The sequence below is a fragment of the Podarcis vaucheri genome, assembly GCF_965113315.1.
Source record: "Podarcis vaucheri genome assembly, chromosome: 16".
NCBI classification, from domain to species: domain Eukaryota; kingdom Metazoa; phylum Chordata; class Lepidosauria; order Squamata; family Lacertidae; genus Podarcis; species Podarcis vaucheri.
In genome coordinates, this window is record NC_138754.1 from 33,921,999 (window position 1) to 33,943,467 (window position 21,469).

Consider the following 21,469-nt stretch of genomic DNA (forward strand, 5'->3'; position numbering starts at 1 on the left):
CATCTGTGCCAGCCAGTAGGGCCAATGTCCAGGGATGAGGCGAGTTGTTGTCCGACAGCATCTCTGCGTAAGGGGGCAGGAGGGCGTTTGTATTAGTGGATTTGAACACACAACCAAAAGACAACAGTTGGGATCACTTCTAAGCTCCTTAAAATTGCCCACAGCAAATGTTGTTGTTATATAACAACAACAACAACAACAACAGAGGAATAATGGCTTGCTTCTCACAAGGTACGCCAAAGGGATTTACAATAATGCATATCCAAATATGTGTCTTTCCTAGTTGATGTCATATTCACAGTCTTTTGACATCCAGTATACCTGAAATGGATACTCAATAGTATGTTACCACAGACTTGCAAAATCAAAACTAAAATAAATATTTGACAGTACAAGGTGCTGACATGAAATGCTAGACAGTATCTGACAGTTGTTAGATTGTGAGATTCCATATGCTATACTTTCTGCAGTCAAAACCACTAGAATGTGCTAATGAGTGCAACATGTAGTAAAAAAGGACACCTGACCATTAGCTACAGTCGTGGCTGACTCTAGGGTTGCGGCGCTCATCTCGCTTTATTGGCCGAGGGAGCCGGCGTACAGCTTCCGGGTCATGTGGCCAGCATGACTAAGCTGCTTCTGGCGAACCAGAGTAGCGCATGGAAAGGCCGTTTACCTTCCCGCTGGAGCGGTACCTATTTATCTACTTGCACTTTGACGTGCTTTCAAACTGCTAGGTTGGCAGGAGCAGGGACCGAGCAATGGGAGCTCACCCCATTGTGGGGATTCAAACCGCCAACCTTCTGATCAGCAAGTCCTAGGCTCTGTGGTTTAACCCACAGCGCCACCCACGTCCGCAACATGTAGTACAGTTGTTCTTTTTTAGTGTAAGTCTGAGGGCAGGCACATCCACATCACTGAGATTTATATAGAGGCCTTTTTCAGTTGAAAAGCATGATAAAAACACTTTACATGGTAAACAAACAATCAAACACATCATTACATTTCTATTAAATTCTACCTTTAGCAAAATTTAAGGGAACTATGCAGCCATCTATGTTATAAAACATCTGGAGCATCTGGAGGGAGATCAACAGCTTTTGAGCAAAGGACTTGAAACGCCTTAGGTGGATTTTGCAAATCCCTAAATCTTATGAAGAACATTTTTTGTATGATTCTCATCCAGATAGATAGATATAAATATAGCCACACACCATTCAGATAACAACTATGCCTTGATCATGCATAGGGAAATCAGTAAGGAATTATTATTTTAGAAACTCAAGTCAATGATTCACCCAAGACAAGAAAAAGGTCAGAGAAATTACTCTGAACACACATCATGGAGCATTTAAAGCTCTTCAGTTTAGGAAGGCTAAGTGATCCTCAGCCTTTGAAAAGCTCGTTTTAATGGCTAATTGTCCCATTTACATTTTTGGCACACCTATTTATAGATCAGGAAGGAGCCAGTGCAAAAAATTGGCTTGGGCTTGCACATTAATTTTTTTTAATGGAAATGTATTACTCCGGTGTGATGGGTTTTGATAAGACACAGATAACCTTTTGTTCTGGTTATCTGTGGACCTTTGATTTCATCTAGCGGGACAGTTCTAAAGACTTCCTGTCTCCAGGCACAGATAACAGTCATTGGAGTGAGCTCCTTAAGCTTCCAGTGAATGCAACATCAATATGCCCAAGACATTTTAGTGCGTGAGGCCAAGGGACAATATGGCCTCCCCCTACCGGGCACCATTCCACATGCAGAAACATTCCACACTGGAATCCGAATCTCACTTCAACACTGTTGACGACAGCAGGGATCGCCAACCCCTTTGGACCAGTGGGCACATTTGGAATTCTGAGGAAATGCTGTGAGCGCCAGTCACAAAATGGCTGCTGGGGGGCATGGCCTAACACAAAATGGCTGCCGCATACAAAAGAACAGAGAAACAGGATCACAAAATGGAACTGGTATGCCCCCTCCTCACCATCAATAGGGGAAAAAAAGGTATCTACACTAGCTGTTCCCACACTCTTTTCGCAGAGAGAAGCTCTTCTCTTGTGCTGAACAGTGTGAGCCTCCGATGAAATGTGGGCATGCTTAAGCAGGCGTGGTTCAATGCCAAAAGACCGAGCCAATGCAAACAAGGAACTGAGCAGGAAGAGCAGTCTGTCACACACTTTGGATTTTTGTATACAGCACTCAGACGTTTCGCAGTTGCCACAGGAGGTGCTGGTGGGCACAATGGGGTTGGCAGGTGCCACCTCGGTGACCCCCGTGACTCCACATCACCTGAAGAAAGCAGGCTAGTTTAGTGGGTGCAGGACAGCCTAATAACTGGGCCAGCTTTGTGATGTAACAGAAAGAGGAGAAAATGAAGTAAGAGAATAGACCATACCAGTGGGGAGGGGATACCACTCCCCGCAAAATGCAAAACTCCCTATAAGTAGTCAGTGGGGAAGAAAAAACTCAGCCCAGCTCTTTGCCTGATGCTCTGGTGTGCTAGCAGCGAGTCTTGAATTCAGAGGGCCACTGGAAAGGAAGTGCTCCTCAGAAATGTTGTAGTCCATTCCACCACCTTGTTCTCCAACATTTGTAGACCATGTCTCAGCCTCTTATGGTCCATAAGAGTATAGCAAGAGCCCTGCCGGAACAGGCCAATGGCCCTTGTGGTCAAGCATTCTTGGCCAACCAGATTCTCCAGAAGGAAACCCACATGCAAGACCCAAGTGCAAGAGCTCTCCCCTGCAGCAGGTTCCAGCAGCTGGTATTCAGAAGCATTACTACCTCTGACTATTGAGGCAGAGCATAACCATTGTGGCTGCCAATAGCCTTATCCTCCATGAAGTTGGATGGCCTTATCCCCCATCTTGACGGGACAGGACCTGAGATGCCCCCCTTCCTCAGATTGCCCTCCTCTTCTTAGCTTGGATACATGGATTCAGCTCTGCCAACCATGCTGCCTTCAAGCTGGCACTGATTGCATTGCCAGTGCATTAATCAGAACTGTTTGTATGTTTCTGATCAGCTCCTTGGCGAAAGCTCATTACAGCAAGCTACTACCCACAGTGAATTGATGAACCTTTGCTTGCTACTTTGAGGAGGCCTCTCTGGCAGTAACAGTTTGCTTGTTTCTTTAAGACTGGGGGAGGTTAACTCCATTTCTTAAGTCTTTTTTTAGGTTGCGTGTTGTTTTCTACTCTATGGTAGTAAGCCCAGTACACATGCAACAGGAAGCCCTTTTGTACTCCTTCCTGTCCAGAAGGATCCAGCAATGAGTCTGGATGGGTGTAGTCAGTCCAGGGCTTGAAGGTACTGGACAATGAGCAGCAGCTACCTGCGCTTACTTAGTTCACCACACAGGGGAGCTGCATACAGATCCAGCAGCCCCAGACACTCAGCCTTTAAATTGCAAATCAGAAAGACCTTGGTTCAAAGTGTGCCTTAGCAGTTATTAACTTACTAAGAAGATTTAAACAAGTTTCTTCTCTCTCCCTTCCTCAGTGCCCTTGCTCTGCATCTAGAATACAGGAATAATACTTCCTGCGAGTGGTGTAGCATGGGTTGTCAGTGCCCGGGGCAAGACAAATATTTCGCCCCCTAAGCCATGGTTCCTGTCAGGGCCATGTGGTGGCAGCAATGGTGGTGCGGAAGGGTAATCCCATCAGGGAGAGGGACGTTGGGGAAGGGAAAGTGGCGGCCACCATTTATTTAATGATTATTATTTATTGCATTAAATTTTTACACCACTTGAAGGTTTAAAACCACCCTCAAGGACCTCTACTCTTTGTTGCTTCTCTTTGTTGCTTTCAGCAAGACAGTGCAAGCAAAGCCCTTTGAAGAGCCCAAATAATTAATTATCATGTATGAGTGAATACAAAACACTACCTTTAAGAAACAGCAACGATCCAAATGAATTCCCATCTGCAGGATCAATTTAGGAAACAAGAGCTCGCCCTAACGAAAATTCCAGCAACAGAACTTACTGGCTCTTTGGAATAATTATGATGACTCGCGTGCCTATGGAGCATATAAATTGGTGTTATGATGGATTAATTTCTGAAACCTGTCTGAGATTCCCCTCCCCTCCCCAACTTCCTCCCATAAATTATACTTCACTTCACAGTGGATTGAGTGTATATATATATATGAATAAACAAGGCAAGTAATCCAATCTCATTGCAAGTATTATTCAGTCCCTGCACTGTTGCTCTGGGCAACCATCTTGAGTGGGGATATTGTCTCTAACCTTAAAAACTGATTATAGGGTACTTCACTGCCTCATACTGTCTTAAAGAGGATTAGAAGGTAGGGTAAAGCTGGCTTAGGGACTATGTTAACAAAGCCTCAAAGGCATCCGCTGATTTCCTTGTTCAAGAAGTGATTAACTTATTTAGCAACTAGTGGGGGGAAAATATAATAATGTGAACATTCCAGGCACCAGGCAGCTGGTAATTAGGAGATGTAATTCTTGCTGGGGCTTGTCGAAACCGTGCTGGCAATTGTCTCCGTACTGGAGGAAAATGTCCCCTATTGTTTTGGGGAAGGAAATGGTGCATTTGTGCCAAAAGGCTTGGGGAAGTTTTCTCAAAAAGGAAAATAATATATATATATAAAGGAATTAACAGGAGGGAAATTAAATCCCGTACCACCCAGCGACAAACTGCAGTCCCTCTACTTGTTTCCTCAGAAGTGAAGCTCCATTGAGCTTATAGTCTTATCACCAGTATCAACAGATTTACCCATGCACACACGGGCACAAGTGTTGCATGGGTTGTGGGTCATTGCATACAGAAGGTCCCAGGTTCAATATCTAGCATCTTCAGGTAGGTCTGGGAGAATCCTCTGTCTGAAATTCTGGAGAGATGCTCCCAGTCAGTGCAGACAAGTGATTCCCAAATTTGGGTCTCCAGCTGTTTTTGGACTACAGTTCAATTCACATAATCCCTGACCACTGGTAGAACTCTAATTCTACTAGGGCTGTGTGTGTGTGTGCATTCTGCCTTGGGATGGGTGGGTGTATTGATCTGAGGGAGGGGGAGAGAAGTGACCAGAGGCCTAAAATGGTTGGTGACCCCTGCTATAGGCAGCGCCTTTATGCTCAATGTGTGCCAGATACTGTTGCCATGATGGCCATGCTGGATGAGAGGAGAACCAAGCTTGTGTTTTCTCTTTAACCCATGAAATGTGCAACAGCCCATCAGAACCCGCTTGCATGTGGATGAGCATATGGGAAGCAGCTGTTAACCTTCAACTCACTAAAGGCCAAAGACAATTAAAGAATGAGACACCACTGAGGTTAAATCAGTGCCTCATTTGACAGAGAAGCTGTTAGCCATTAACCTTTCATCCAGCAAGTGGAATGAAGAGCCTGAACATAAACACATCAAGGGAGGAAACAAATTGGTTCCTTCGATGCCTATTAATGGGGGTGCCTTTAAGGTCCAGGTTTATGCTTTTGGGATGGGAGGCGAACAGTGGTTGCACACATGTTCGTTGAACTGAGATGCAACTCCGAGATTACTACAGGTCAACATCTGCAGGAGGCAACCAGTTCTCAAAACAACCTGCAAGGGAAAGGTACAATCCATCACGAAGCTCCCCTGAGGATTTTCCATTGTAATGACTCCAGCTCCTTCCCCCCTACCTTGTATTGCAAGTGAGTCTTGGGATGGAGGCATGTATGACCACTGAAGACAGGAGATGAAAGTGGGACACTTCATGGAAGGCTGAATTTGCCTTGTATCACTGGAGGGTGGTCTATTAGGGCAAATGGGGTACTTATCCACCACGCTCAGGCTGCCTTCAGCCAGCCCTCGCCTGCCTACAATCCAGGGTGGCCCTGCCTGTCAGATTCCTCCTCCTTAGTCTCCGTGTTGCCCTTGTTGAACTCAGCAGGGTTGAGGATGGTGGGGAGGGGAGCAGAACTGGAATTCCTTGGCTCTGCATCTCATTGGTTCTGGCTCCACCTACTGTTGTCTCCTTGCCTTTCCCGGTGCAATCCCATTGCTCCCTCCGCCTTGGGACCCAAGGTGATTATTCCAGAGTTCTAATGAGCAGGATGCAAAGCTCTTCATATTTTCCCCAAAATTATTTGAGTTTAATGTTTAATTGGATGGTGGTTGTATATGTATTTGGGGTGCAGGAGGCGGCAGGGAGTTCCCTTTTCTTTCCATCACTCACTCTCTCCTTTTCATTGCTCTCTCTTCAAAAAGCTATTGCCCTTCCAATGAGCCTGAAAATGAGAGAAGCCATTTTTGGTCTGGACATCAACAGATGCCCAGTGGGCACCAGCCACTAGTACCTTGCACAAGATCCTCAACTGGAGACATGTGTAACTCAACTCTTCCAATCCAAGTTCTACTTGGAAATCAGTTGAAATCAAGGGACTTAAGTTAATCACGGGCACTGCTTTCAATTAGTTTGCTTCGCATAGGACTCAGTTGGATACAACCCCATCAAGATTAGCCTTTGAGTTGGCATGCAATCCACTTTGAGCAATATCAGCATACACATATTAAAGCCAGCTGAAAGGAACAGAGCTTGACTTCCAAAATGTATGTTTATTGTATTAATACCTTTCTTCAACAGTACTCAAAATGATACACATGGAGTTCCCAGGTGGTCTCCAATTGAGACCTAAACTAGAACCAGACCTGCTTGGCTTTAGCAAAGTTGCTGTACTTTATGTCCTTTGACCACATCCTGGCCTGAATAACCATAATTAAGAAAACTGGTAGTAAACATAAGTTAAAATACTATATGATTTGACATTAAAGCCTCAAGAGATTCACTAGGAAGCCTGTGTAAATGTGACCTTGGGATGGAATTCTGCCACTGGGGAGCCACTACTGAACTGATCCTGTCTTGGGTGGCCTGTTTGCCTGCCTTCCAGGTGGAATTAAATGGGGCAAGACCTCAGGTGATGCCCTCGTTCACATGTGATGAAATTGTCCTTTAGAGAGTACTTTCTCCATTATGCTTCTGGCTTCCCCGTTTACCCTTGATAAACATGTGCTGATTTATCTTATTTTAACACTCAGCTTGAGCTTGGCAATGCAAGTCAGTTTTCATACTGAGTGGGCCGAGACTCACTCCCTTGGCTCAGATTCCAGTTAGTATGTTGCCCAAACTCTAGATAGGCCTGCCATCTTATTTCCACTTGCCCTGTAAAGCAGGGATGGGAAACATGCAGCCGTCCAGATGATGTTGGCCTCCATCTCTCATCAGTATCAGCCAACGTGGCACGTGGGCTAGGATGATAAGAGCAAAGTCCAACAGCACTTAGTGGGGCACAGGTTCCTCCATCCTTGCTGCAAAATGCCATTCCATCTTGCCTCAGATAGAATCAGGTTGCCAAAAATTCACCACTGGTGGCTGTTGTCTATTGGAACCAGGGAAGCAGAAGTCAGGGAGGACTACAGTAGGTGGAGCCAGAGTCAATTACAGGCAGAGCCAGCTAATTCTAATTTTGTCACCATTCTCCTCCCTGCTCCCTACAAGGGACTAAGGAAGAGGAAACTGATGGGCAGTGCTACCCCTGGGCTGGTTGGTTGTTAGTAATAAAGCAGGCAGGTGGGGCAGTGCCCCATTTGTACTAATGTACCCCCACCCCTGAAATTCACCCCACCTCTCAGCTCCTGCCTCAGACCCCTTTTGCTTTCAAAAACTGCTGCCACAACCTGGCCAAATCACAGCTCACGGTCTGTTTGTTTTGGATGATGCTCAAACTCCCTTGGCAGTTCTGTCTGCAGTGAGGCGTAGGCTACAGGGAGGGAGGTTTTGAGTTTCAAAGGTGGAAGGAAAAGGACACCCGGGAGGAGGAATGAATGAAATGATTTAAAGCATCATTCTCCCTGCAGGTGCAGAAAAGAACACGGTGCTTTTCAAGCTCGGCACGAAGCAAGCATATGTTTCCCCACCCCCCTGGCCAGGTGGCTGGTATGTTGCACAGTCAAACTGTCACCCCTACACATGTGGGTTAGGATCCCTTGTTATCTTTCCAGCTGTGAGTTAAATAGCTCCCATCCCTTGCCTGCTTTCTGCCAGATTCCTTTGTGGAGGCCAAGAGGGGAAGAGAGAGGAGATTATCTATTCATTAAACGAGTCTCCTTTTGGTGAACTGATCCCAAAGTATTATTCCAGGACATCTATAGTGCAACACATTCAGGCGGCTGCCTTTTTAAGCTCTGACAGGAAACCTCAGCACCCAGAGCAGTGATTTAGTTCATATTTAAAGGCAAACCTTCCTACATCTGAATTTTCAAAAACAGTACGCAGGCTGAAACACAGCTGTCCTTCAAAATGCACACTTCTCTGAATTTCGTGATGTGTTTCTCCAGCCAAGTAATGTGGATAAATATGTATAAACTGAGGTAAAGCATGCTTTAAAAAGCATATGTTTGTGAAAATAGCATACCATAATGCATTGTATTAAGGAAAATAGCTCTGCAATCATGTGCCAGATGGTTAGCATATAGAGCTTATATGCAGCAGTATCAGCAAGAGCCAGATCTGAGCAGAGAGCAAAGTCCGAGTCGCAAATTTTCTCTCCCTAGCAAGGAATTTAGTAAAAATTAGCTGAAAGGTATTCAGACTGAGACTTGGTATAGATGAAAGCTTATGTTTATTAAAGGAAGTACATTCTTGATAGGAAAGAATTCTATAGTCCTAACTATCCAGTTGGAGGATGCATCCAAGAGGACCTCTCACTTCAAGGTCCAGAGAACTCTGCAGCCTTGTGCCAAGAGGGAGTTGTACAAATTCAATTGGAAGGTCCATAGCTCAGTGGGAGAGATCATACGCTTTGAATGTAGAAGGTCCCAGGTTCATGCCCCGGTAACTCCAGGTAGGGTTGGTGAAGAGTCCTACCAGGGCAAAACTGAGATGAAGGAGGAAGATGACAGGCACCCTCTGGAATGGCTATAATCAAGAAGTCAGAGAAATTGGGTCTGGATGACAGACTGAGCTTTGTGGGTCCCCAATGAACGATCATTTACTGGGAGCAATAATTAGTTTTGTGAACCCATCAGGTTTTCCCGCCAGGAACTTATTAGAGCTCGGTACTCGCGGCAGTGAGAGGTAAGTGGACCAGACACCTCAAAATAAATGTGCAAACAAATAAATAACCACAGACCTTTCTAGCATGGCTCCCTCTGCCATTCTTGCATTAATTTTGTCTAAATGCAACTTTGCTCCTTGTACAGGGAGTGGATGTGCCATCAGCAATCTGTCAGAGTCAATAATGTTCACCTTGTCAGACCACGAGCCTTGCCTCAAGATCTAACATTTCTCTGTGAATTATCAGCTAATGTGCTGACAAATTGTTTGCAATATTCCCTTTTCACATATTTCCCTCACTTTTTACTGAATGCAGATGCTCTGCTGATTAGCTAAACACTGCCTGCCTCCTGTTGGGTGCATGGTAAGGGCTGGTGATTTCTAACTTTAGGAATCATTATTTTCTAGTGGCTCTGAAAAACTTCTGCTGGGTGCCAAGAGATCAAGCTAGGCACCCATATCAATATTGGAGCTGCAAATGGCAATAAATCGAATGAAAATGGGGAAAGCACCGGGGCCAAATGGATTTACTGCAGTTTATTATAAAAAGTTTCAGGATGCACTTATAGGACCACTTAAGGACACCATGAACAGAATTTTGGTGATGGGAGTAGTTCCAACTTCATGGAAAGATGCATTCATTACTTTGATTCCCAAACAAGACAGTGACTTAACAAAGACCAAAAATTACAGACCTATTTCATTATTGAATTGTGACTATAAACTATTTGCTACGATCTTGGCTAATAGATTGAAAAGGACATTGACTGAGTCAGTCCACAGAGACTAGGCCGGGTTCTTACCAGGCAGACAAATGAAAGTCAATATAAGAAATGTAATTAATTTAATAGTGTACCTGGAAGTAAGAAATGAAAGACAGACCACACTAACCTTTCTAGATGTGGAGAAAGCTTTTGATAATATTTCATGGTCATTTATGATCAAGGTTTTAAAGAAAATGGAAATAGGTAATGCTTTCCTAGCAGGGATTAAGGCAATCTATACTGATCAATCTGCAAATATATTAATAAATAATAGTCATTCAGACAAATGCTAAATGTCCTTTGTCTCCTCTATTGTTTATTAATGAAAGAAATACTGCTTCAGAATATAAGGAGAAACAGGGAAATTAAAGGTATTGAGGTGAGATGTAGAGTCTATAAATTAAAGGCATTTGCTAATGATGTAGTGCTGACATTGGGGGAACCTTTGGAGAGTCTTTCCAAAGGATTAGAAGAAATTAAAAGGTTTGGAGAAGTGGCGGCTTTCAAAATAAACTCAGATACAGTGGTACCTTGGTTTACAAACTTAATCCGTTCAGGAAGTCCGTTCTTAAACCAAAGCTTTCTTAAACCAAGGTGTGCTTTCCCATAGCAGTGGGGGACTCAATTCACAAATGGAATAAACTCAACAGGAAGCGGAACATGTTCTGCTTCCAAGACAAAGTTCACAAACCAAACACCTACTTCTGGGTTTGCAGCGTTCTTAATCCAAGTTGTTCATAAACTAAGCTGTTCTTAAACCAAGGTACCACTGTAAAACCAAAATCTTGGTCAAAAACATGGATGATCAGTCATGGTTTTTTTATATATAGAAAGGACATCTTGTTTAAAAATAGGCAAAAAAGTTAAGTGTTTGGGAATTTGGCTGACAGGAAGAAATCTTAACCTATTTGAAAAAAATTATGTTAAATTGTGGAAAGAGGTTAAGAAAGAGTTGGAGATATGGGAAGAGTTAAGAGTTGAGAATGAAACTCTCCCTATTAGGTAGAGTTTCAGCCATTAAAATGAATATACTCCCCAGGATGTTGTTTTTATCCCAGTCAGTCCCGATTGTAAATAATTTAAACTGCTTCAAAGAACGGAAAAAAGATATCTCTAAATTCATCTGGCAGGGGGAAAGCCAAGAATTAAACATAAAATTATGGTAGATACAAAAAAGAAAAAAGAGGAGGCTTTGCCCTGCCAGATCTGCAATTGTATTATGAGGCAACCTGTTTGTATTAGTTAAAAGAATTGGACAATTGTATTCGGCTGGCAGAGACATCACCTTGCCAACAAAGGTCCGTATAGTTAAAGCCATGGTTTTCCCAGTAAGTGAGAGCTGGACCATAAAGAATGCTGATCGCCAAAGAATTGATGCTTTTGAATTATGGTGCTGGAGGAGATTCTTGAGAGTCCCATGGACTGCAAGAAGATCGAACCTATCCATTCTTAAGGAAATCAGCCCTGAGTGCTCACTCGAAGGACAGATCATGAAGCTGAGGCTCCAGTACTTTGGCTACCTCATGAGAAGAGAAGACTCCCCGGAAAAGACCCTGATGTTGGGAAAGATAGAGGGCACAAGGAGAAGGGGATGGCAGAGGACGAGATGGTTGGACGGTGTTCTTGAAGCTACAAGCATGAGTCTGACCAAACTGCGGGAGGTAGTGGAAGACAGAAGTGCCTGGCGTGCTCCGGTCCATGGGGTCACGAAGAGTCGGACATGACTAAACGACTAAACAATAACAACATTCGGCTGGCATGCATGTCTTTGGTATGGGAAGGCTAAAATCTATAAGAGTTTTATGAACCACATTCTGTATAGAGTCTGGGAGAAATATAAAAATCTGATGGAAAGAAAAACACCATTATGTCTATCTCCCATTTAAACAATTACAATTAAGAGAGTTAATATGGACAAACAATGAGTGACTTATAGGGAACTGCTGAACTGTTGGTGGTGGGGTGGTGGTGGACCCAAACTGAAACCAATGGAAAACTTAAGGAGCCAAGTTACGGATTGGTTGCAATATCACCAGATATGCAACATGTTTAAATTAGATAGAATGAATGGATTTCCAGACCAAAGCTCACAATTTGAAAAATAACTCTTACAAAATAAGGATAAACCTCTGTCTAAAATGTATAATTATTATTTTTTATTAGAATGGGAAATAAAAGATGAGCTAGTTAAAGCTTCAATGACACACTGGGCAACAGATATAGGACACAATATAGATCTTAACCTCTGGGAGAAACTTTGGGAAAATAACCTAAAATTTACTGCATGTTATTCACTGAAAGAGAATTATTTGAAAATGATTCATAGATGGTACCTAACTCTGGGTAGGTTGGCTAAGATTTATGAAACAGAATCAGATATGTGTTGGAAGTGTAAAGAAGCAGAAGGAACCTTTTTTCACATGTGGTGGACATGCAGAAAGGTAAAAGTATATTGGGAAATGATTTATAATGATTTATTACTTTCCAGAGTCCTTTTTATTGGGAATAACCCAGACAGAAATTCCTAGGAGTCAGAAAAGGTTATTTATGTATGCAAAAACTGCGGTCCAAGTTTTGTTAGGCCCAAAATGGAAAGTCAGTGAGGTCCCAACTGAGTTGACAGAATATGGATAACTCGCAGATTTAACACATAGAACAAGAGAGCAAGAAGAACATATATTTAAAGAAGAGGGGGAAACATTTCTTGAACATATGGAAAATAACTGTATACAGATGAAAACACTAGCAGCAATAAGATAAATTCAGCAGAGTAAAGAATTTTTGATGGATGTAAAACCAATTTGAATGGTTTAGTAAAATATGCAGGAATGTATAACATGTAATAAAGTGTAAAACATGTAATAAAGTGCAAGTAGATAAATAGGTACCGCTCCAGCGGGAAGGTAAACGGCGTTTCCGTGCACTGCTCTGGTTCCCCAGAAGTGGCTTAGCCACATGACCCGGAAGCTGTCTGCAGACAAACGCCAGCTCTCTCGGCCTATAGAGCAAGATGAGCTCCGCAACCCCAGAGTCGTCTGCGACTGGACCTAACGGTCAGGGGTACCTTTACCTTTACCTTTTATAACATGTAAAATGAACCATGGAAAGAGAAGACGGAAAGTCACTGGATATTTTAAAGTTTGTAAAATGTTTATTTTGAAATGTCAAATTGAAAACTGTAGTGGTTGGGAGTTACTCGTGCGTAATCCTGCTCCGTTTGAGCATTAGATTGCCTGGTTAAACCCTCCGGACTGCACAGTCCATCTCAGCGTGGCTGCCCTTAGTCACTCGTAGAATCTGTCTGTGGGCGTTTCTTAAAGCGCTGCCAACATAAGAGCTGTTTGACGCCCAATCGTCTCCGCCTCTCACTGCACGGGAGTCTCCTGCGCAGGATGGGCGTGGGCAGTGGGGTGCTTGGGCTCTCCTCACTAACTTCCAACGAAGAGTCCTGGAGCCCCTGCACCTCCTTGTCCCGTTGCTCTCCTGGATCCCTGGTGTTACACTCATTCTCTTCCCCTTCTTCCCAGCTGAGTCTTCCCCTAGCGCTGGGACCTTCTCCTGCAGAATCAGAGACCCTCTCCTTCTCCCGTGCCTCTGATGTCAGTTCCCTGACAAAAACTTACTAAAAAATATTTTTAAAAGAGATAAAGACATCCATGTCTGTATAATCCAGTGGGATTATACAGACATGGATGAAGATGCAGTCCAAGCTGGGTAGAGTTGCTAACCAACAGAACCTCATTCTTCTGACTGATAGCAAACAGAAAGATGCAAGCTGAGGGAGGGAAAGCCTGCATTTTAACTGTTGCCATTATTTCCTTATCTGCCCTGCATTTTGGAAAGTTGTTAGTCTATTTTACTCTGAATCTGGGCAATTTGTGAGATATTGTCACCAAATGTTGCATGGTGGTTTCTGAGATCAAGAAGCAGGTTTTCGTCTACCTTTGGGTGTAACTGAACACCATTTTGGATCAAGATGGCAGAATTAACCTTTCAAAACAGCCCTGATTTTTAAAAGTTTTATTTTGGTTCCTTAGAATTCCCAAGCAATGCTGGGTTCGAGACTGTTGGCTTTCTATAAGGAAGATGCCATTTTAAGAGGCAAAAATTGATATATCAGTGGCGGTGACTCTTCCTTTTGTACAGTAGGCTACCTGCCCACGTGCATCTGGCAGGTCACTGGACTAGATGGGCCACTGGCTGATTCAGCAGCACTCTTACTGTGCTCCAGTTATGCAAAGGTTAGGGGTTTATACATTCCCCTCCTGACTCTCCATCTGGGCAAGCAAGAAGCAGTTTCACACTTCAAGGACAAATTCCAGCAAGGTAAAATATGCAAGGAGATATGCCAGTGTGGTGTAGTGGTTAAGAGCGGTGGACTCATAGTCTGGTGAACCGGGTTCGTGTCTCCGCTCCTCCACATGCAGCTGCTGGGTGACCTTGGGCTAGTCACGCTTATCTGAAGTCTCTCAGCCTCACTCACCTCACAGAGTGTTTGTTGTGGGGGAGACTCCTTAAGGGGAGTGAAAGGTGGGATATCAAGTCCAAACTCCTCCTCCTCCTCTTCCTCCTCCTCCTCCTCCTCTTCTTCTTCTCCAACATCCTGCAGAGGAAAATTGGGACATGTGTCATTCGGGGCTGTGTTCTCATGGGAGCCAGGTGACTCATGTGCAAGCACGTCTCCCCCCCCCAAAAAAGTGTGCTTTTCAGGGCCATGCTCTCATGGGGGCCGATGACTTTCATGAGAACACAACCCGCCCCCAAACAGGCAGCTTTCATAGCCACACTCTTGGAAGTCAAAACAGGACATCCTCAGATCCAATCAGAAGCTGGTGTGGCTTCTTTAATTCTGGGAGGTCCAGTTGTCTGGTATGAGGAGGATGTTGAGGATAATAATAATAATAATAATAATAATAATAATAATAATAATAATAATTTATTTATACCTCACCCATCTGGCTGGGTTTCCCCAGCTACTCTGGGCAGCCCCCAACAGAATATTACTAAGAGTAATAATGAAGCAATAAAACATCGAACATTAAACAGGACTACTGGAGGAATTTTTTGAGGGGGGTTAGGTATGGCCTAGTAATGCAGTGGTACCTCGGGTTACAGGCGCTTCAGGTTACAGACCCTGCTAACCCAGAAATAGTACTTTGGGTTAAGAACTTTGCTTCAGGATGAGAACAGAAATCGTGCTCCGGCGGTGCAGCAGCAGCAAGAGGCCCCATTAGCTAAAGTGGTGTCTCAGGTTAAGAACAGTTTCAGGTAAAGAACAGACCTCCAGAATGAATTAAGTTCTTAACCCAAGTTACCACTGTAGTCTGTAACTGTAAACTGCCCTGTGATATTCACATGAAGGTTGGTATATAAATTTAGACAAACAAACATACAAACAAACAAACAAACAAGCAAGCAAATGAATAAATACTTAGTCCTGCAGGACAGATAGGCTTGAAGGATTACATGCAGCCGAAGGTTATGAGTTCAGCAGTAATCCAGGCACAGACTCAGGCTGCAGAGCTGTGAGAAACAGAGACAGATCAAGTTCAGAGCTCTGAGCTGAGTGCTGGAGAGCAGGAGACCACCCAGGCCACCTGAGCTTGCAGGACCAGAGTCCAGTCCCTTATGGGTGCGCTTTCTCTTGAGCAACCAGATGCCTCCCACTGCATGTCACTAGTTCAGTGCATAGCTGTCAACTTACAGATTTGAAAATAAGGGACCGGCAGCCTCAAAAATAAGGGACCAGCAGCCAAAATAAGGGATTTTCCGAACACAGGTATGTTCAATTTCTGAGCCCCTCCGAGCCAAAGGGAGAAAGCCCAGCCAGCAGCCAAATGAAGCCTCAAGCGGTGGTTCCCACAGCGCAGCAACCCGGCAAAGGGGATACAGCAAGGAAAACCACCGTCACCTCTCCGCTGGGAAGTGCTGAGCAAAGGCGAGTCCCCAGGCAACGCGGCCAATTTGATCGGCACAAGGCATGCAAGCTCCACCCCCCAGTTGTTCTTAGACTCCTTATTGGGCGAGCAACACAGCCAAGCAACGCAGTTGGAGCCTCCCTCCTCCCTGGCCGGCAGGGAGGGAGGGAGAGGAGCTGCTTCCTTTGAAACCCGGGAAATTTAAGGGACATCATCAATAAGGGACAGCAGTGGGACACAGCGCTGGAATAAGGGACTTTCCCATCAAATAAGGGACGGTTGACAGCTATGGTTCAGTGGCACAGTGGAGAGATGGCAGGACCGTGAAGTTCTCTACAAGGAGGTGGAGCCTGGAGGAGGTGGTTTGGACAGAGAGGTTTCAATGGCCTCAGACTGCTCCCAACCTTTGCTGGGGTAAGTTGCTCATTTGGCGTTATCTGTCAACTAGCAACATCTGCCTTGCTGCTGTTTCTGTGGGATCCAGCATCAGGCCCAAGAACATCATCCCTGGACTAGAACCCCTTCACTGAAACCCTTTCTGATTTTACATTCCTGTGGAATTCAGTTGCCGCTGCTCCATTTGCTTGTGAAAGGTTTGCCCCTGGAGAAGTCAGTAAACAGCTTTCCAGACTTCGCTGCTAATTATTTTCTTAATCAAAGCTTTTTCTCTACTTCACTTTATTAAGGAGGGATATTAAGCCCAAGTCTGTCAGCGTTGCCCAAAAACATCTGCTTGAGGAAAATGAAATGCCAAAACAAGATGGAATCCTCATGTGGCCAATTTCCACCCAGCTGTGATTTACTGTATAACAACTACTATTGTGGAATACCCGATTCTTTTGTGAATGAATTTAGGTATGGAGGGTCTCTTCTAGACTTCTAAATACCTGAATACCAGAAAGTAACATGCAAGCGTTGTCTTGCGATGGGAGGAAGCCAGCAGCAAACCACACTGAGCAAGTTGGAGTTAACTCTTTAATAGCTTACACAGGATCTACACAGGAGTCTCAGACCTAATGAGCACAACAACTCACCTCTGGCATGTTTTGCACCCATGAAGCAGTTGCAGAGACAGAAGGTCCCCAACTCCCCACACCTGTCTAAGTTCCTTCCTTTTCAGGGTTTCCCTCCAAGCAATCTGAGACGACATCTGCATGAAATAAACTTTTCCACCCTTTTCATGCCTCTCCTGGTTCAGGGAGACCTGGGGGGAGCAGAGCTTGTCACAGCAGGAGGGGGAGAAACCTGTGACTCTTCACCAGCTGGACTCCTCTCAGCCTTCCTCCTCTCCTGCTTCAGCTTCTGCCTCTGAGTCTGGACTTCTCTCTGCACAGACTCCAATTGCTCACTAAGCCCTGTTACATCTTCAGCTTCCAACACACCTTCTTCCCACAATTTTCTCCCTGTGACCACTCATTGTCATCCCACCACCAGTCCCCTGTTTTTGAGTCCCTTGGAGTTCCGCCACCAGTTCCTCCCACGTTTCCTCTGTGTCCAGACATTCCATGACATTGTGTATAAGCAGCCAGTTTATATTAGGTGTGTGTTGTGGTCTTGTGTGTGGCTTTTGGGGAGGTGGCAGTAAAGGCTCCTTGAATATCACCTTGATCCAAAACAAGTAGCATGTTTCAGGAACTCTCTCTATTCCTCTTTTTCTTTTTCTTTTTCTTTTAATACACAATCTTCTTCTTCTTTTTGAAAAAAAAAATATATTTCCAAGAGCCTTGGCTGTTGTTTATACATTTAGATGCTGTGATTAAATTACATCCATAATGCATAGTGTTTGCATTGTAATACATTATTAATAATAATAACACTGTCTTGTAAGGTCCATTCTGAAGAGGCATGCTTCTTTGGGACGGTTCATTGGTCTATTCACACACAATTTTCATACATCTCTAAAGATTACCATTTTAACAGCTTTCTGTACGGATACTGCCAGGCAGTTACATTTGACAGTGCATAAATCTAATTCCCTGTGCACTCAATTTTCTTCTGGCAGCGAAATCAATTTGAATCTGTCTGGATTTTATTCTAAAGTCTATTAATGCCTGCTGCCTGCCTCCCCCCCCCACTCTTTCAACAATCTGACTTTTTTCATGAATTTAATTCAGCAGTTTGAAAAAGACAGTCGACCGATACAACCTGTCTTTTATCTCCTTACAACAAAACCTAATTAGGCATGAAAAGGACATAAAGAGTTTACAATTAGCCCTTTGGCGATAAAGGTTAGCCGTCGTGAAATTCTGCACTAAAGCTGCAAAACCTTTGGTTCTTTTTCAGTCATCGCAGTCTTTCGACAAGGTCAGTTTTATCGTTCTTGGCAAACATACTTAACCTATTTGCCGCGTCGATACACCCATGGCTGATTTTGCTTCTCAGTGTGTGATTCTGATGCCTATAACTGTGGTTGTTAACAGGATCTTTGGAAGTAACAGGCGGATGGTAGAAGACTAAGCCATGCAATGACATTTCTTTCTGTTTTACAAAGTATGTCATTGAGGATTAGCTTGTTCAGTCAGCCTGCTATCAAAATTATACGTGTTTGGTAGGAAAGTGACATGGGCTTAGGATTGGAGTCAATGGGACTTAACCGCTCAACTGTGTTGCAAGTACAGCTTCCCCCCTCTCCTTTTCTTTTCCAGGAGGATCTTTGTGTCAAGAGATTGGAGAATGGGAGTTGGGGGTTAACAGTACAAATCTAGCAATGCTTACTTTGAAGTAAATCCCGATAGGGATTACTCTCGGGTTATGATAGCATGTGGAGTTCATATGCATCAGCAGAAGTTTGAGCTTAGCTACAAATTCCTGATTTACCTTTAAAGCAGCACACTGAGACACTGAGTATGAAAATAAGAAAGACAAAATAATTATAGGAAACACATGTTTGATATAAAAGAACTTCTTGCCCTGCCAAAGAGCAAAACCAGAAGACAGACTAGTGTCCAGGTAGGTGCTGTTGCTCAAGCAAAGTTGCAGTGAGACATGAAGCCCTTCCATTTCCCTTCATGCCCAGGAAGAGTCAATGGTAGATTCAGTCTAGCAGATGCTTCCCTGATAATCTGCAGTCACCCTACTTGCCACATAGGGCAGTGGTCGACAGTTCCAGGCAGTAGTCAACAGCTTCTAGCACCTTATGGAGAAGCTGCAGAGATACAGCTCCTCACATGGGGCAATAATTAATGGTTCCTGGTGCTCCAGTTTCTGGGGGCCCTTTGCTGCTTATAAAGATGCTCCAACCAGTGTAATGTAGTGGTTAGAAAGGCAGACTAAGCCTGAGAGAACAGGGTTCAAATCACCACTCAGTGATGGAATGCACTGAGTAGACTTGGGTCAATCACAGTCTCACAGCCTAACGTACCTCACAGGGTTGTTCTGGGGATACAATGAAAAAGGGAAGAACCATGCAAACCACCTTGAGTTCCTTAGTTTAAAAACATGGGATATAAATGTAATGAACAAATAAACAAACTATTGCATGCATTTGGAGTGAAAAAGCCCACCAGAAATCTCTCTCTTCAACTGTCTCAGGGCCTAGTCTCTAGAACTCTTGAGCTCTTGATTGCTTTTATAGAAGCTCTAGAGCCACGTACCACAGCTTGAGCTTTTTGGAGCAAAGGTGGGCTATGAAAGTAATCATAAAATAAACTGATGGGTTGACAAACAGTTTGATCAGCTAGGTATAAGACAGTTCTCTATGCATTATATTCAAAGTATTCTGTCTTTGTTAGGGACTGGTTGGGCACAGAGGAATGGTGGGATGAACCAGCTGGGGAACCCTCAAGGGAAGAAGGCTTAGAGTCTGGGGATTGGTGGTGGGATGACAATGAGTAGTCAGAGGGAGAAGAGGGAGACGACTGGGAGGAGGATGTTTCAGAAGCTGAAAAAGTAACAGGGCTTAATGAGCTGGGAGAGTCGGTGACAGAGAAAAGTCTAGAAGCAAAGGTAGACACTGAAGCAGGAGAGGAGGGAGGCCAAGAGGCAGAGAAGAGGCACAGATGTCTCATACTCCTGCTGTGGCAAGCTCCCCTCCCACTTGCTTCCCAGAACCAGAAGAGGCATGAAGTTGGAAGAGCAAAGGTAGGCATGCTGGCACGATCTCAGATTGCTTGGGAAAAGCCCTGGAGAAGAGAGGACTTAGGCAGCTGGGGGAAGGTGGGGACCTTCTGTCCCCACAACTGCTTCATAGGGGCAAGACATACTGAAGAACAGTTGCTGTGCTCATTGGGCATGACACCCCTGTGCAGATCCTGTTTTCGCCAATAAAGAGTTAACTTCACTTACTTTGTGTGATTGACTGCTGGCTCGCTCCTGACAGTCTGCTCGTGCAAGGACTCTTGCACTAGTAGACACATATGTTTTATTGTTGTGCAACAGAGGAATCCAATGCTACGCTTGTGCCCACAGAAACTCATTGTGCAACACAATTGCACAATATATTGTGTGGCAAAGTTACCAACCACCTGCTTAGTGCATTTTCTTGCACTGCAACGTTCATTTGGCAGAAAATATTTCACCGGTGAAACAAGTATAACCCTTTGTCCCTATTCCCCTCCCCTTTTAAAAAAATATTGTGATCTTGTTGATATGAAAACCCTAAGAGCCGTGTTTTCCGTAACAAACTGCAGTAGGTCTTTTAGAAATGTATGGCTGTAAGAGTGGGACGCTGCCATTTGGTGTTCAGTGCTAAGCTGGTAGGCAGGGGGCCTTTTCAAAGCAATTTTTCATGGCTTTCTTTGAACAACATATATGTGTGTGTGTATGTGCTTGTCTTTGCTTACCGTTCACATTTATTGTCTAAGTTACCATTACCCACTTCAAACCTCCAGGATGGGTTGGGCTACAGATTTTAAATAACACCGACCTTTTGTAGTGTGTGGGAAGCAGCTGGCAGGGAGCATCTTTTCTTTGCCACACTGTGGGCGGCAGATCTATCATTCATAAACATGCCCTTGTGGTTCAACGAAAACTTCCTGCCGTTTGATGGACATTTAATGTCAACATGATCAAAATATTGATTGAAGAAGGTTGCTGTGCTTCCTTTTGCATCTCTTCAGATCCATCTAATCTGGGCTCTGTCTCTCTCCCCGCAGACACTGCCGATACATTGCCTGCCAGACAAGAAAATGATAGATTATCTATCCGGGCAACAGACCCGGCCCCGGTCAAGATTAGTGCTTCAATTAGCTGCTGATGGCATTCCATTAGAATATCGCTTTTTGAAGAGCAGTAAACAAGAATGTTGTGCTTTGATTTTTCAGATTCAATTACTTCCATCAGGGGCTATAAATGAGCTCATTAGTCTTAGTGGCTCGCTTGCCCAGAGAGACAATAGAACATCATTGTGATTGTTCTTGTGGCGCATACAAACATTATTACGCCCATCAACCTTACTCCCTCTGCCATGCAGCCAACAGCTTCAAACTCAAAGAGAGCTTTAGGAGTATGTTTCAATTCATGGAACATTTCAATATGATGCATGTGCTGAGAGATTACCTTCCTGACCTGGGTTAGACACGTACAGCACTGTTTCCATGCTGCTGCAATTCGTCCTCTGCCAAAAACCACATAATTTACCTCACTGCCCACTGTGATGAAATTATGTAACCTATATAATTATGCAAATCATGCTGTCATTATGTTCTGTCCCACTAATTTCAATGCAATGGAAAAGTAATGTGAGTGAGGGGGGAATGTAATCAATTACATTTCATTTGCAGATTGAA